This window comes from Borostomias antarcticus (assembly GCF_949987555.1).
Source record: "Borostomias antarcticus genome assembly, chromosome: 8".
Lineage (NCBI taxonomy): Eukaryota > Metazoa > Chordata > Actinopteri > Stomiiformes > Stomiidae > Borostomias > Borostomias antarcticus.
This window is the reverse complement of record NC_140241.1, coordinates 19,087,363-19,105,160: the sequence shown is the minus strand read 5'-3', so window position 1 is coordinate 19,105,160 and position 17,798 is coordinate 19,087,363. Positions and strand designations below refer to the sequence as shown.

The 17,798-nt window shown below is 41.8% G+C and overlaps 1 protein-coding gene across 1 annotated transcript in view; it reads right to left on the bottom strand.

The window, feature by feature from the left end:
- The window catches only part of c6.2 (complement component 6, duplicate 2), a gene marked incomplete at both ends in the record, with an annotated part of 37,109 nt that overhangs the window by 15,681 nt on the left and 3,630 nt on the right, over positions 1 to 17,798 (bottom strand). The window lies entirely within an intron of this gene.

The window sequence follows — 17,798 nt, the reverse complement described above, 5'->3', positions numbered from 1 at the left end:
CAATGGGACTATCCACTTGGTGCCAAATTGCTGCATTCAGATGTGCAGAGCTGATCTAGACTCACTGAACCCAAACAGACTAATATACATGAACCCAAACAGACTCATATACATGAACCCAAACAGACTCATACAGGGCCGGACTGGCCATGTGGCGTACCGGGCAAATGCCCGGTGGGCCGGACCTACTTGTGGGCCAATCTAAAAAAAAAAAAGGGCTAACGAACGGCCCATAGAGCAGGGACAGCGGCCCATTGGTCCATTTTCTATACTGACACTGGGCTGGCCCAAGCATATGTAGGCCCCACCCCTCCCTCTGTTAGTTTCAGGTGTCATTTGCGTGGGCCGTTAGAGAGCAGCAGCACCCCCCCCCCCCCCCCCCCCCGCCCCCCCCCGTCAACAAATCGCGCAGCAGCACCCCCCCCCCCCCACCCCCCCCCCGTCAACAAATCGCGCAGCAGCACACCCCCCCCCCCCCCCCCGTCAACAAAACGAAACTGAAGGTGTTCCATCTCACTGCGTCGGCTCGGCTTGTGGCCTGACTGGGGCTACATTTCCCGGCAGGAAATATTCACCCAGTCCAGCCCTGTGTCCGACCGATTGTGGTGGGCCGGTCTGGGCCAAAAATGCCAGGGCCGATTTTTTGTCCCAGTCCAGCCCTGGACTCATATACATGTAGATATAATTGCTTCCAAAGGTGCTTCTACCAGATATTAACTCTGGTGGGTGAATACTTATGGAATCAATTATTTTCTGCTTTTTATTTGTAATTAATTTAGGAAAATAATGCTGATTTATTTTGAGTACTTTGTGTTTATTGGTTAAGTTAAATTAAATCCCTCATATACTGTATGGGCAGCCATACTACTATAATAGAGGGCACCTGTCAATGTGATTGATTTATGACCCCTAATTAGATATGCAAATGAGATTAAACTTATTTTATGACATGCACCTGGTCCGGGGTTTGTGTGGCACAATAGGAGGGGGGTTGTTTTGTGTGTGTGTGGTTGGATGTTTGTGAGGTGTGACTTTATAGTGGACTAGGGGTTTGAATTAAGGTCTGTATTATAGATTCAACCTATAGTGTGAATGTGTGTTAATGTAATGGTATTAAGCTAGTATAGGTTTTATTCACTATCCCCCCAGGTCTTTATGGTCTGCAGGTGATCTTCTGTGTGTGTGCGTATGTGTGTGTGTGTGTGTGTGCGTGGCTGGGTCTTTTGTGTGTGACGGGGTGTGTGTGTGGGTTTGAATGTTTGTGAGGTGTGATCTAATGAGTTTGATGTCCTTTAGTTATCAGAATGTGTGTGCGTGCCTGTGGGTTTGTGTGACGGTGGGTGTGTGGGTGAATGTTTGTGAGGTGTGACTCGTGCCCCCCTGTCTACCCCAGGTGCTGACCCCCACCCCAGACAAGCCCCAGAGACGATTATTTGGGGGGGTGACAGGAGGGGTAGGGTTTGTGTGTGCCGGTGTGTGTGTGTGTGTGTGTGGCTGGTGATCTGTGTATCAGAATGTGTGTGCGTGGCTGAGGATTTGTGTGGCTGGTGATCTGTGTATCAGAATGTGTGTGCGTGGCTGAGGATTTGTGTGGCTGGTGATCTGTGTATCAGAATGTGTGTGCGTGGCTGAGGGTTTGTGTGGCTGGTGGTCTGTGTATCAGAATGTGTGTGCGTGGCTGGGTCTTTTGTGTGGCTGAGGTGTGTGTGGGTTTGAATGTTTGTGAGGTGTGACTGGGCGGGGTGTGTGTGTGTGTGTGTGTGTGTGTGTGTGTGTGTGGGGTGAGATGGTTAGGGAGGGGCTATGGCCAGACGGCATTACTTTAATGTCCTACACCGGAGCCGGTGGTAGCACTGTCACTAGAGACATGTTTTTTTTCTCTCAAAGTTTCTCAGAGTTTATGGTGTTAAATACACAATTATAAAAGGTAAGGATGGAGGGGCTGGAGGCGTGGTGTCTGGTTTTAGTGTGTTTTTTTCACTGTGTGTGCGTGTGTGTGAGTGTGTTTCTACTGAGTGATTATGGGTCGTTAAACGGTGAGATTCTTAGCGCTGTGTTATATAAGGATAAGCTCATTACAGCCGAGGCTGTTCATAACCGAGAGACCATCACGGTTCTAGCCACCGCTCTGCATTCTCTCTCTCACGACCTCAACCCAGACGATGGCGAGTTCTCCTCCGTGTCACACTCCGGACCACCACCCGCGTATCAGAATTCCTATAGTAGATCATAGCCCCACTTTATGCCGTGCGCCCAAAAAAGTGGTGCCGCGAGATTTGGCATTAACGAGACGGCCTGGTAGTTTGCTCCGTAATCTGTATGATTATGACATTGACAGAGAGTTCAGCTGGATGCTCAGCGATTTTAGACTGGCGGGGTATGTCTATGATAAAGAGGAATCAACTGTCACGATTTCAACTACTAATGTAGCGGCAGAACTAGATAAAAACGGGGTGGTTTTTGACAGAGAGTCTTGGTGGTCGTTTAAAGGGGCCGTTTTATCAAATCTGCGTCAATTGGAAATACCTGAAAACGAGGTTTTATACAATAAGCTCGTTAAATGTGATGAAAAACAATATTTTGTTTTTGCCGACAGGGATTCTAAAAAAACAGGCACTTATGTGTATGTATGCGGGGGAAATTATAGAAATACCATTATTGCAAACCCTAATGATTTATCGAATGTAATCGCAGACTCTGATGCTCTTTTCGTTTTTCCTTTAAGCGATGTGCACATAATGTATGATATTTTTGATAGAATAGACGACATTTTTCGTTGGAGGAATGTCTTGGAGGATTTTAATGGTATTAAACGTACTTTATTCATAAACAATCTTGAATACTTCATGCAGACATAGTGGTTGATTCTAAAAGACTTGATATGGCAGATATGACTTGATATGTTTTTTTTTTTAATGTCTTCTATGAATTTTTAATTTTTAATTTTACGGTTGATAGATGAATGTGTGTGTGTGTGTGTGTGACTGGGTATGTGTGTGTGTGTGTGTGTCAATGAGAGACTTTCTTAAATCATTCATTCCCCTAGGCCTTCAGCACCCATCAAAGACTAAATGATGAAACGGTCAAGTAAAGCCCCTCCCACGTCGCCCTCCATCTCCTACGGTATAAAACCTCTCTTGACCCGTGACTGGGCAGTTCCCAGCACAAGCACACAGAACTATGACATGGCTCGTGTTAATTGGGGTAAAACGTCTGCTAAAGACAATGAGTCGGCTAAAGACGATGATTCAGATGACGGTTGGGTGGCTAGTTGGGTTGATGCGTACGGGTGCACAGAATATGAGGCAGAAGCCAGATACGATGTTATTCCACCCATGAATTATGCTGATAATCAATTACCCAGCCATCCCTATTTAATATTGGGTAAACCTCTCACTACATTAGGAGTGCATATTGTAAAGGTGTCGACATGTATGATACTTGAGGACGTAATTAGTGATAGGTTAAAGCTAACATGTTACGGCTGTAAAATACAGCATCCTAGCCAAATGCAGCATCCGTGTCTATTTGACCCCCCTGCTAATTTCCTTGAAACAAATGCAATTGATATAATACTTGAAATAGTGGTTCCAGCGCTACCACAGATTTTGTCTGATGTGCTAGCAAAAAAGGGTCTTTATCCATCGCAACAGAAAATTATTGGATGTATTGAAACAGTGATATACGAACTGCAAGCTGAAAAACAAATCTGCACCAAGTTGAGAGAGATCCGGAACACGTTGATGGATAAAGATGTCAAAGACGCTGTAGAGAACACATTGATGCGGTGGCGCGGTATTATTTCTTCATAAAAATTATCATCGTCGTATCATCATCATCATCAATGAGAAGATGGGCAACCGATTCACATCAATCGTGGTGGAAGAGCCTCGTGTCATCGATGAGGTCGTTCTCAAGGGGCAATTGACCTCATTATTGTATTCTGTGATTGTAGATGAAATTGCTCAAATACATAATAATCATGTAGCGGGCGGTGATTCTACAACTAATCAAGATGCGAGCGTTAGGACATCCGGGCGTCTATGCAACTTAAAGAAACTCATGAAGCGTGGGAGGGAGATAGCCAGCGACTGGACGCGTCTGCTGGAGATGTGCTCCGATGCGCATGCCCCTTGTCACATGACCGTGTCATTGGTTTTAAATTGCATGTCTCAGCCTACATGGGGTTGTTTAAATATGGGTACTTTCATTGTTATTTGTACGTTTGTGACTGATTTTTGTATAATGAAAATGTTAAAAAATGAGACCGTTAATGTGTCTATTGTGGCTACTGTTTTAGCCGAATTTCTGATAAGAAAAAATGTTGATAAATGTATTCAATTTTTAAAACTGCTCGATAAGATGTAAAATATGACAAAATGTATTGAGCGTATGTGTGAAATGTATAACTATTCTTGATTATATTCTAAATAAAAATCATTGTATCAGTAACAACCTCTCATTATTTCAAAACAAATCATACCATGGAGTCACGTATGAAACGCTTATATTATGATCCCACTAGTGAGGGGTGTTTCGGGGGCCAACAACGCCTCAAACGAGCACTCGAAGGGAAAGTGGCAAATAATTCTGTGACTAATTGGCTCTCCGGTGAAGATGCTTACACATTGCATAAAGCAAAGCGGATTAACTATCCACGTAGCAGAGTCATGGTCTTTGGTCTAAATCAGCAATTTCAAGCAGACTTGGTCGATATGTCAATGTATGCCGAATATAATGACGACTTTAAATATATGTTGACATGTATAGATGTATTTAGCAAATTTGCCTGGTGCGTATGTATTAAAACTAAAAACGCCAGTGATGTCACCAAGGCGTTTGAGGATGTAATGTCCAGCGGTAGAATACCTTGTAAACTACAGACCGACCATGGAACCGAATTCTACAATACTACGTTTAAAAAACTAATGGGGAAATATAAAATAAACCATTTTTCAACAAATAGTGAGGTAAAGGCCTCTGTAGTGGAGCGATTCAATCGGACTATTAAAGGCCGTATGTGGAGGTATTTGACTGCGGTTAATTCTAAACGATACATTGATGTCTTGGAGGATTTGGTCAGCTCCTATAATAATTCGTTACATACGGCTATTAAGATGAGGCCGTCAGAGGTTTGTCTTGCCAATGAGCGTGTGGTGTTTAACAATTTATACGGTATAGACGGTAATAAAAAACAATCTGTAAGATTCAGGCATGAGGTGGGTGATATTGTAAGGGTTTCAAGAAACCGTGGTATATTTGATAAGGGATATGAACAAACCTACACCCATGAATATTTCACTATAACTGAACGAATTCCACGGTCCCCTCCCATCTACCGGTTAAAGGATTATGATGGAGAGCTGATTGAAGGTAATTTTTATGAACAAGAGTTACAGAAGATTAAATTGAATAAAGGATATCGATTTAAGATTGATAAAATCATATCAAGAAAGAAAACTGGCAAGAAGCGTATGGTTCTAGTGAAATGGTTGGGATGGCCTGAAAAGTTCAACAGTTGGATTCCGGAGCATGAAGTGGTGGACGCATAAGAAACGCAGAGTCCCATATCCTACGTTCATTCATTCATGAATGAATATAGTGTCAAAAATGAGTGATTCAGGAGGATTTTACGTTACACTCCCCTCCAACTCTTCGGCATCTGTTTATCCGGATAATGAGATTGGAAAATACAGGACTAATTTACGCACGGTATTAGACTTACCGGGTAGGTGGGAAGTAGCTCTCATCGAAATTAATTACCCCCGTACATGGGAGACTATAGCTGAAAAAGACTGTGTATTTGATATTTGTTTTAATGACCCGGAGATCATTGTTACACAGAGGGTGCCTCACGGTTTCTACACAAGCATCGATGGCATAATCGCTGCTATCAACATCTTTTTAGAGGGGTTACGGGCTAGGTTATCTTATGATGCCGTCCGAAATAAAGTTTATATGCAGTGTGCTGATACTATGGCTCTAAAGTTCAATGTGAAATTATCATCCATTTTGGGATTGGAGTTAGTTGAGGGTCGTGGCTTGATAAAAGCTGTGGGGAGCAAGTCATTTATTTCAGATCTGAATACGGGGCAAGTGAGACATTATGCAAAATACCCCGCGGATCTTTATGGAGCGTTTTACACATTATTTATTTACTGTGATTTTATACGATATCAATTAGTGGGGGATCATTATGTGCCTCTGTTGAGATGTGTACATATATCGGGTGAGCATCAGGATTCAGTCACAGTGTGTTATGACAAGGCACACTACGTTTCGCTTGCAAGACATGTAATCACAGATATATGTATCGATATTAAAAACGATCAGGATCAAACAGTTTTATTTACCCATGGTAAAGTGGTAGTCAAGCTACACTTCCGCCCCGTTCCTCAGAAGTTGCATATCTAAGGTGTAAAGATGGCATACAATGACAGCCGTCGGTATGTCTCTTATTATAAAAGTCAGGCCGGTGGTGGGCATCTACCGGGTTACGCAGGATCATTTACGCAGTACGGACGAGGATTTGGGGGTCTTTTTAGGGGCCTGTATCGCATGGTAGCACCGTTTTTCAGATCGGGTATAGCGCTAGCCAAACCGCATTTAAAGACGGCCGCAAAAGGTTTAGTCAGTGATGTGGTGAGCCGCGTTATGTCTAACAATTTAGGCTCGAATCAGGATGGGTCAGGATTGATGGTAATGACACGCAGGGGTGTGAAGCGGCCACCCGGGGGTCGAGCTAAGACCGTCACCAAGAAAAGTAAACGCGGCGCGGCCAAGCGTTCATTATCAGCACGACCCGCTAGACGTAAACAGCGTAAAAATAGCACCGTCAAGAGGGGCTTTAAAGGCATATTCTAATTAAAGATGTCGCTACTACATCCATTATCCGACGAAGGTTTAAAAACGGAGCTGGATTTATTTTCACTCCCATTGACCCAGACGAGCGTGGAGAAATCACAATATGTTGAGATCCAGCCTGTCTCTGCCCTTTCCGGAACGGCACCTGTAGAATTCTTCATCCCTTCGAGTGGAGAAGAGTACATAGATTTGAATAACACATTACTATTTTTAAGGGTTAGAATCACTTTACCCGACGGCCAACCACTACCGGCCGGCGCAAATGTAGCCCTGGTTAACTATCCGATAGCCAGTATTTTTTCACAAGTTGATGTGACGTTAGGAGACCGTCTAGTGTCGCAAAGCTCGTCCACCTATCCGTATAGAAGTATTATCGAATGTCTATTGAATTATGATCAGCAAGTATTGGAAACAAATTTCACCGCGGGTTTATTTTACAAGGATCAAGCGGGTCATATGGACGAAGTTGACACACAGGGTAACAACCCCGGTCTCAACTCGAGGGCGGCATTTACACAACAAAGTCATGTAACTGAATTGATTGGCCCTATACACGCCGATATTTTCTTTCAAGAAAAGTTAATGTTAAATGGGGTTGATATAAAAATACGTCTTATGAGAACAAAGGATGAATTCTGTCTGATGAGGGACGGCAACATCCCCTACACGCTAAATATAACGTATGCATCGTTATTTGTGAAAAAGGTGACAGTCTCCCCGCCGGTACGGCTTGGTCATGCCGAAGCCTTGCTCAATGCGACCGCTCGATATGCATTGGACCGGGTGGTAGTGAAAACTATTTCGCTACCGGCCCAGTCACGCATATCTAATCAAGAAAACCTTTTTCTGGGTACCATGCCTAAATCATTAGTAGTGGGTTTCGTTGATAATGATGCATTTATGGGTGTTTATCATAAAAACCCTTTTAATTTTAAACATAATCATCTAGAATTCATAGCCGTTTATCTCGACGGCCAGCAATACCCTACCAAACCGCTACAGCCTAATTTCGAAGCCGGTTGTATTGCGCGTGATTATTATCAACTCATCACGGCTACAGGGCGACACTTAATGAATCGTAGCTTGCCCATAAGTAGGGAAGATTTTATGGCTGGCTATACATTGTATGCGTTCAATCTCGCGCCGGACGATGAGTGTGGAGGTCATCTGTCATTGGCCAAATCAGGTAGCTTACGCATGGAGGTCAGGTTTAGTCAACCACTCCCCAGGACCATTACATTAATCGTATATGCGGTGTTTGACTGTGTGTTGGAAGTATCTAATAGGCGACAGGTTCTTATGGACTGTTATTGAAAAAATAAAAATGAATACTATACAGTTGACAAATATTATGGATAAAATATCCACAAAAAACCATTTTCTCGGAGTGTTGGCTAGTGACCAGCTTCCTCGGAGGCGTGTCACTAATCTCCCAGCAACAGCCATCGTAAACACACACCCATCACACCTCCCCGGGGAGCATTGGATTGCTCTGTATCTATCGTCTGACATGACTGGTAGTTTTTTCGATAGTTATGGGAACAGCCCCGACTATAGAATGTTTCCAGACAGTATTTATAGATTTCTCAAAATGACCTGTGACGATATTCAATATTCCAGTCAACAAATACAGGGATATGATTCCACCTGTTGCGGTGAACACTGCATATTCTTTCTTTCTAATATGCTTAGAGGTAAAAGTTATATGAAATTCTTGGATTTGTACAGTGATAATACTGATAAAAATGATAGATTAGTATCATTGTTTGTGAGAAAACTGTTGCCCTGCGTGTGTATATCTACAGGGTTAAAATGTCTACAGCATGTAGATTCAAGGGGTATATTTATAAAGAATCACCCTCTTTTATGATTTGATATAGAATGTTTATCACATTATGTTGACTTATGTCAGTATTATGTCAGTGTTATGTTGAGTTATGTCCATGTTATGTTGAGTTATGTCCATGTTATGATGACTTATGTCAGTGTTATGATGACTTATGTCAGTGTTATGTCAATGTTGTGTATATATATTTCAGAGTTTGTTGTAACATTTCAAATACATAAAATAAAGCAAGATGAAACACCTATTTATTGTTCAATATGTTTTTTATTGTATAATAACGATGCATCAATACATATTTATCATCAATAAAACATTTTTGAAAATAATTACATCATTGTTTATATTTTCACATACAACACACACACACACACACAATACACATACATTAGAACATTCTGATAACATTCTGATAACTAAAGGAAATCAAAGAAATAAAAAAAATCATAAACCAAAAAACGATTTTATGACCATTCCTCCCATTCTTTCACGGCCCGTTTTCTAGGTTTCTTTGCATTAGTAGCAGTAGTAGTAGTAGTAGTTCTAACGGGGGATGCTAAATCGGGCGGGTTGGCTGATCTACCTTGTTTAATCAGGAGATATCTAGCCCGAACGTGGGTATTGGGTATTTTTGAGAGAGGTATATCGAGGTCGGAACAGGCTAATAGAAACTCATGCCAACCTATGGGCCGTTTAAAGTTACTACGCAATTGCGGTGTAGTGAGTCTCTTTAATAATAATCCTACATTAGACCCTCGTGTAATACTACCCTTATGTATCAATTCATCCATAAGATTCCATCCCACAACACCGTTAGATTGGGTTATCATTTCCAAGAGATACTGCGCATTTTCTCTGTTTCGCGCGGCTATACTTTTCAAAAAATGACTGCCGTCATCACTGATTTGTCGGTCTGAACGAGTACTCGCGGTTGTCACAGCGACACCTGTTGCATTGGCGGATGTATTATCATTATGACCTGGGGTCGTGGCGACATCTGGTGGTAATGATAGGGATAACATGCTCGTCTCCTGTTCACCTTGCTTGACTAACCCCAGATAGCGCTGTAATAAGGCGGTATATTGTAGAGCTTTTTCGTGAGTATTTAGATCGCTCCTATTTAACACTTCCCTCATATTATCATCCAGCCTGTTTTCAGCCGCTTGTCTTATAGGCACTGGACCATGATCGTCTCGTAAACGCTGTATCTCCCGCTGGGGAACTAGATACATTTTCTCAGCACTCATTTTGACTCAACCAGAACGTTTAAAGAGACTTGATATGAACGGTAGCGCTATACTTAATAGTGGAAGGAGGAATCCGCTACCACTTTGATTAATAGCCCGTCTCTTCTTAAACCACCCAATTTTTTTATTTGCTATAAATTTGATTTGGGCCTTCTTTTTAGAGAGATTCTTATACTGAGATCCATTCAACGGTATATTACCCTTGAATATGTTAAAAGCTAGCTCGCACAGTGCTAGTATCAATTCCTTTGATGCGGTTTGTAGAATAGACTTTCTCTCCCCCGGGCTAGCCTTTTGTAACATCCTCAAGAGAGGTAAATTACGTTTAATACGCTCCGACATGTTGAGTGATGGATAGGTTAATATTACAAACGTTTTTTCTGAATATACACGGCTTGGTACGGGGCTAACAAATCAGTTCTGAGCCGGTAGGCGTCCGGTGTCGTGGTTTTATAGTCGATTAAAAGATAGCCGTAAGGTATAGAGGTTGCATCTTTGAATGCGTCCATAAAATAACGTGTATTACCGGGGTACATTTGGCGTGCCAATACAGAAATTTGCGAGGTATCTCTAGGATTTTTAAATAAAATCATATAATTGGTATTAAGGCTTATGTTTCTACTAGCAGAGCCCTGTACAAATATGTTTTGAATTAAATATAGAGCAGACAGGTTACGATGATGGACAAATTGTGTAAAGACTTTACCAACCTCAAGATTACTAGACGCCTCATTCATCATATCATCTAATATTAATAAACAATTTTTAGTTGGGGGCAGTAAATCATCATCATCTAACTTTTGAGGTAATCCTTGCACAAAATGAATGTTTCTTATTGTTAACAATCGGTCATATAGCGGTTGCCAGCAATCATATATGTATACGATATGATCAATTTTATGAGATATTAGACGATCGGCCTCTCGTAGTAACCCCTCCACGAAATACGTTTTACCAGAGTTAGACGGACCGCTTATAATACATGAAAATGGGTGGGCTAGTCTAAAATCAAAATTGACATCATCCTTTAGGACGGATGATTGTTTTTCCATATTTAATAACCGTAGGGTAACGTTGTACCATCTGATAATAACACCCTCTTATTGTAGACGATTCTGAACTTTTTAACAATAGTCTGGTTCTTCAAAGTAAGGTTCTTTTTAACGCGTATGATATTTTCGGTGTGGGCTAAAAGATGTGTTGAATCATCACGTTCAGAAATGAACTGACTTACTAATTGCTTCAAGCTGTCCAATTTAATCACCTCTGAGTTGACGGCGTTCAACGTGATCCCCTTGGCCTTCATACAAACTGCACCACCAGAAGTGCGGTATCCATAAGTCTTTGGACCCCCGGAGCAAAACTCTATAATATAATCACCCTCCGAAATTTCATTTGTAAGATCACCTAAATACGGTCCTAGCGTTGGAGCCCAAACACCTGGCTTCTGTAAAAATACCACGCTGTCCGTATCACTGTATAATAATCGATCGTTCAATTTATCCATGAGATCATAGAGGGCTAATCTCGCATAAGCAGTTGTGAAGGCCCCTAAAAATACATTAATATCGTTAGTACGAGTCATAGTTCCGGATGTATTCACATACTGCAATAAAACGACGTCCTCTGAGACGAAAGAAAAATATTTGACATCCACACCCCGTCCAAAAATGAAACGTGAGAACTCTTCGGGGTCTCTTAACAGTACTGTGGTAGGCAAATTCTCTCTCATTGAAAAACGGCCCCATAGATTATTTAAAATTAATTTATTAATAGACCGTCGCGCATGGTTTAATGTAATATTGCTGGGATTTAAACTGATACCCTGTTTCTCACGATAATCGTCGATGTATCTGTCTTTATCTTCCTGGGTCACTACATTATCAGGATAACCGCTTGCTTCCTGCTTATATTTTAAAAATGTTTTAACATAGTCAGTAAATAGAGAATCAGATTGCTGGGGAAAATGCCATACTTCATACATTTTCACCAATATATATCCTTTTTCTATGGCCTTCAATATTTCCAAGCTCACCCAGGTTCCTAATATGGCGCGCTCACCGTCATTATGATTACATTGTTTCAGCTGATTTAATTGGTCAGCACATTTGGCACATAGGGGAAACATTAATTTACCAGCCGTCCGATAAGGAAGCACTGGATGTAATAACCCTCTAGGTGGCAGTAGACGCGCTTTTATCAAACCAAAATAGTTCTCTATCGGTAGAAAATCTTTAAAAATGATTTCAGGATGGCCGGTAGGAAATGTTTTTGTAGCCTGGCAAAACGGGTAAAGGCTCGTGAAATCTAAATATCTTATTTCCTCATCATCATCACATGAGACTTTATGATATAATTTATAAGCGTTTGTCCGACCTCCAAAAAGCGCATCTCGAGGTCTCAGACGTTCCGGTATTTCATAGTTATTCATAAATGCTATAACGTTAGGGTCTGTCTGTTTCATTCGATTCCATTCACACTCCCACATTACTTCAACCGTTAGATTATAAACGCTCCTAAGAATTTCTAATTTATCGTTAAATCGCATGTGCAAAGCCCCATAAGAAACGCCTGATAATGGGTTGATACAGTTCGAGTCATATTGACAATCATGTCCGTGAAAAAAACATCCGTTGAATTCAAATGCGTGGTTCTGGCCATTGCATTCATAAAAGCCATCGACATAGTATTGCCCAAACTGGGCCTCGCCCGTGTTTACCGCATGTTGTATTGGCACGCCTCGTGAATAGATTAGATATTCCAACCATTGGATGGAGACGTTTGAATGACTCTTATGTTGCGATGTATAACATCCATTATAAGTTAAAGCAATCGTATCACGGGTTAAAAAATTTGATTTAAATACATTCATACAACAGGAAGCTAACGTAGTGTAGTTGAACGGATCTACACCTGTACATTCTATGAATTCAGATCTATATTTCAAACAAGCAGCTTTCAATAAAATCACATCATTAGCACCATATTGTGATATCTGTTCTTGGAAGTCAAATATGTCGTGCTTCACACTGTCATACCAAATATCAAATGCAGCTCGGTCCTTATTGGACATAAAAGCGTAGCCATAATATTCACGAGAGGGGTATGGGCCTATGTAATATTCATTCTCTTTTATATTAAACTTGTGAGGAAAATAACCCTTGTCTTCACAATGCAAATTGAATGCGGCAGGTGTTTTTGCGAGTCTCATTGGAAAATGTGCATAGCTGTCAACATAGCGATGTTTAAATAAATTATCGTACATAAATATTATTCTAGCACCAGACAAAATCAGAGAGGGTGTAACATTCATTTTTGTTAATTCGGACAATAGCAAATAATTATCGAAGCCTGATGCATTATGAGCAATCCATGTGTATTCCCTATATTTTAATACCCTAAAATGATTCAATAAATCACGCACACAACCATCCCCACGGGCACTAAACACTTGATCATTAAAAGTGATAGCATGTACATAATTAGCAATATGTCTACCATCCTCAAATCTTGTCTCAAAATCGTAAAATATTAACTTTTCATTGGGTTGTTTAACAATCACCGGTTGAATAAAGCATGAATGATTATTATCGGGCGACAGGTTTTCCGAACAAAATGGACACGTGCCTATAACACATTTGTGTGCCTTTGATGTTTTATAATATCGTCTGTTACATTCTTCACAGTATTTAACCACAGCGCATTGTGATGGAGATAATGACCCGTTTTTCATTGGTTGTAATAACCTGTGTTTATCAAAACAGAATTTCGATTTACATATACGCCTACAATCAATACATTTTATTGTCTTTTTTGGATATTTACAACAATCTAAATTATTACATACCCCGCATTTATAAATGCATTCATGAAATCTTTCATCATTATAACCTCTATGGCAGTAGATGCAAACATAAGAGGTGCCAAGAAACCGGTTTAACTTTGTTATTAAATAATAGTGATTTTCATGGAGATATAGAAAAACGGTACTAACATTATGCTGGTCGGTGGTTTGGTATTTCAGTAATTCATGAGTTAAGGTTCTATGGAAAATTACAATCTTTATATTAAGCATTTTTTCAAATAAGGACACTTCATTAAATGAAATTTCATGATTTTCTGTGAAACCCAAACGATGGTGTAAACATCTTGCTACTTGCTCCAATTCATTCATTGTCTGTTCCTTATTTAGATAACGAGCTATACATATACTAAAGCATAGCTTGTTTACGCTATTCATAGGAAAAAACAGCGATAATTTTTTTTTTTTAAGTAGTTCATTATGGGCTAGCCTGGCTAGTTTTGTCCGGCCCCCGCCCGCCTGTGACATAGCTATCGAACACGACAGTTGAAGTGATTCATCACTCGGTATACTCTCATCACTTTGTAATATATTCTCAAAAGCCCTTACCATTAATTCTGGATCATAACCGTTATCGGGTGATAATATTGATTGCACTGTGCCTTGAAAACTATCCGCCGTAACACGCATGTTTAAAATAGACCCCTCCCCCCCTATCCTTCTCGAGAAGGTTATTAGCGAATTCACCGTATCATGAATATGGTTTACATAAGATACAATATCCCCAGCCGTAAAGCCTCTGAAATTAAAACGGCGGCTTAGGCTTACACTATTGAAACGTGGTTGGGCTAATATTACATATTCTCCAATATTTCCACCTGACCGACGCAATGTAATTATATCATCATCGTTTAAAATAGGTGGTGAGTAATTATGACCCCCCTGTTGTAATATTCCCCTAGCTTCAGTCAAACATGAATTAAAATGTTGAGACACATTTGGGGGTATCACATTTAACATTTGTAGTGACTCTGTCAAACATGAATTAAAGTGAGAGACGTCTGGTTCAGAGATATCACAAATTGTATTATTATAATCCATAACAGTTACAGAATCACTCAATACACGGTTAAAATAATCACAAACTCCATCATTACATATGCGACGGGCTTCGGTCAAAGCATTATTAAAAAATTCTGGAATGTCAATATCCTCATCATTATCATCATCATATTCCTCAGATGATATTTCGTCATATCTAGGCCAATTAACAGCAGACATAATCAGACCTTTAAGAAAAGAAAACAAAAAAAAAAAAACAATCACATAATTTTCACATCAAATCATTCATAGCTGATTAGTCTTAAAACAATATACGACGGTGTGGACTGACACGTCGTGGACTGACGTTGGCGCTGGGTCTCTCGATGAGCGGCAGCCGGTCGCTTGATCTGCTGAAAGAGGGAATATTCTCACGCTGCGCCGCCGTAAGATTAGCGATCGTCTTTATTAAGTCAGCCAGCTGTCTCCAATCAACCCCAGCCACACTATCGGTCACTGCCCCCTGGTTTTTAAGACGTTTTATAATATCTAAAAACTTGCGATCGTATAAAGTATGGTGTGATGCGACGCTCGCATTGACGCACTGTAATTCCTTTAACACGCCTTCTATCGAAGCCAATTTTTCCGCCATGGAATTACACATAGCATCCTGACGCGCAATGATCTGTGTGAAGACGTTCTGGTATGCTCCTGTCACGCTTTCCAATATCTTGGCTACAATTGTGTTTATTCCAGACGTGACAGATTGATCAACTGATGCGCAAATATCACGCGTCATTGATTTAAGCGCTGAGGACTGTGTATCTCCGGCAAAAGACGCCAGGACAGCCTTCTCAATGGCCGATTGTAATGCAATATTATTCACCAGTACGTCTGGTTCAACTAGGCTAGAGGCATCTGTACATATTGGCTCGTGAGGGGTTGCGTTGTCGTCAAAAGTAGGCTGTAGTGGAGATAACAAAATGTAAGGATTTACGGCCAAAGCATCTGGATCTACAAATGATTCTAATGAGTCTAACCCGCCTCCGATCTGTGCAAACCAATCACTAGGGATTGTGGGATTAATATCTTCTAAATTCGTACTACTTTCACCAAATATTTCGGCCATTAAGCGTCGGTCAATGAGATCACGTTCACCGTCTGCTACGAGATCACGTTCACCGTCTGTAATGAGAGAGAGAGAGGGAGAGAGAGATCGCGAGAGAGGACGGGAGTGGGAGAAAAGGTGGGGGCAAGAGATCGCGAGAGAGAGAGAGATCGCGAGAGAGGACGGGAGTGGCAAGAGATCGCGAGAGAGGACGGGAGTGGGAGAAAAGGTGGGGGCAAGAGATCGCGAGAGAGAGAGATCGCGAGAGAGGACGGGAGTGGCAAGAGATCGCGAGAGAGGACGGGAGGGGGAGAAAAGGTGGGGGCAAGAGATCGCGAGAGAGAGAGAGATCGCGAGAGAGGACGGGAGTGGCAAGAGATCGCGAGAGAGGACGGGAGGGGCAAGAGAGGGAAAGAGAGAGAGAGAGATCGCGAGAGAGGACGGGAGTGGCAAGAGATCGCGAGAGAGGACGGGAGGGGCAAGAGAGGGAAAGAGAGAGAGAGAGAGAGAGAGAGAGAGGGAACGAGTTATATAATGGTCTGTTGTAAAATGACTGTTTTTTAAAATCTAGCAAGAAAAAATACATCTTATTTATATTATTTGTTTATGCATATTACTTACCAATAGGCGTATCGTTGACACATACTGCTTCGTGATCCGCTGGTGGTCCTGGGAGTGACACGCATACTTTTCCGACGGAAGGTCTTTTAGAAACCAACCCACGACGACGACGTTTCAACCGTAGTGGTTTATTGACCCCGCCCCCTCTGCGTTTCAGACATGGCTTAGGTCGGGTATTTTCGGAAGAAGTCTCAACCCCCGCTTTTCCTATGTTATTACACACTGTTAAAACATCAGAAAACAAAACGAAAAACCATGTTAGGTCATTCTTAAATATTACAAAAAATTATAGGCTATAATATAACCACCAAAATGTTTACTTACATCCATCAATAACATTCATATTGTGATGATCGTCCAAAAAGCTGTCCATCGTTTTTTGATGAAAATAGCAAGAGAAGTACTGAGAGAGAACTCAAAAGTATTGAAGACCACGTGGCGGGCTCTGCTGAATGAATGATGCCATACACACAATGAACCGGGGACCCTTCATATTTATAGATCCACCCCATTCCATTCTCACCTTTGTAAGTGAACCTTATCACACCCAGGTGGTGGGATAAACCCAGAGAATCTTCTGATCTACTCTAGAGATGAAAAAGACCCCGATCCCCTATTGTTTTAGTAGGCCTGTACCGGCACCCACAGCTGACAATAATCTAATATCGTCTGGCCATACCCCCCCTCCCTAATCATCTCACCCCACACACACACACACACACACACACACACACACACACACACACACACACACACACAGAAGACCCCCCCCAGTCACATACATACACAGAAGACAGTGAAAAAAACACACTAAAACCAGCCCCTCCATCCTTACCGTTTATAATTGTGTATTTAAAACCATAAACACTGAGAAAAAATCCTATCTCTAGTGACCGTACTAGCTCCAGCGCCGGTGCAGGCCAATATTCTAATGCAGTCTGACCTTAGCCCCCTCCCTAATCATCTCACCCCATCCACGCACACACCTCAGACACACAGAATACCCAAACACGCACACACCTCAGACACACAGAAGAGCAGCACACACACAGGGCTTGTCTGGGTGGGGGGGTCAGCACCGGGGGACAGACAGGGGGGGCACAAGTCGCGCCTCACAAACCGACAGCCACGCACACACACACAGGGCTTGTCTGGGTGGGTGGGTCAGCACCGGGGGACAGACAGGGGGGCACAAGTCGCGCCTCACAAACCGACAGCCACGCACACACACACAGGGCTTGTCTGGGTGGGTGGGTCAGCACCGGGGGACAG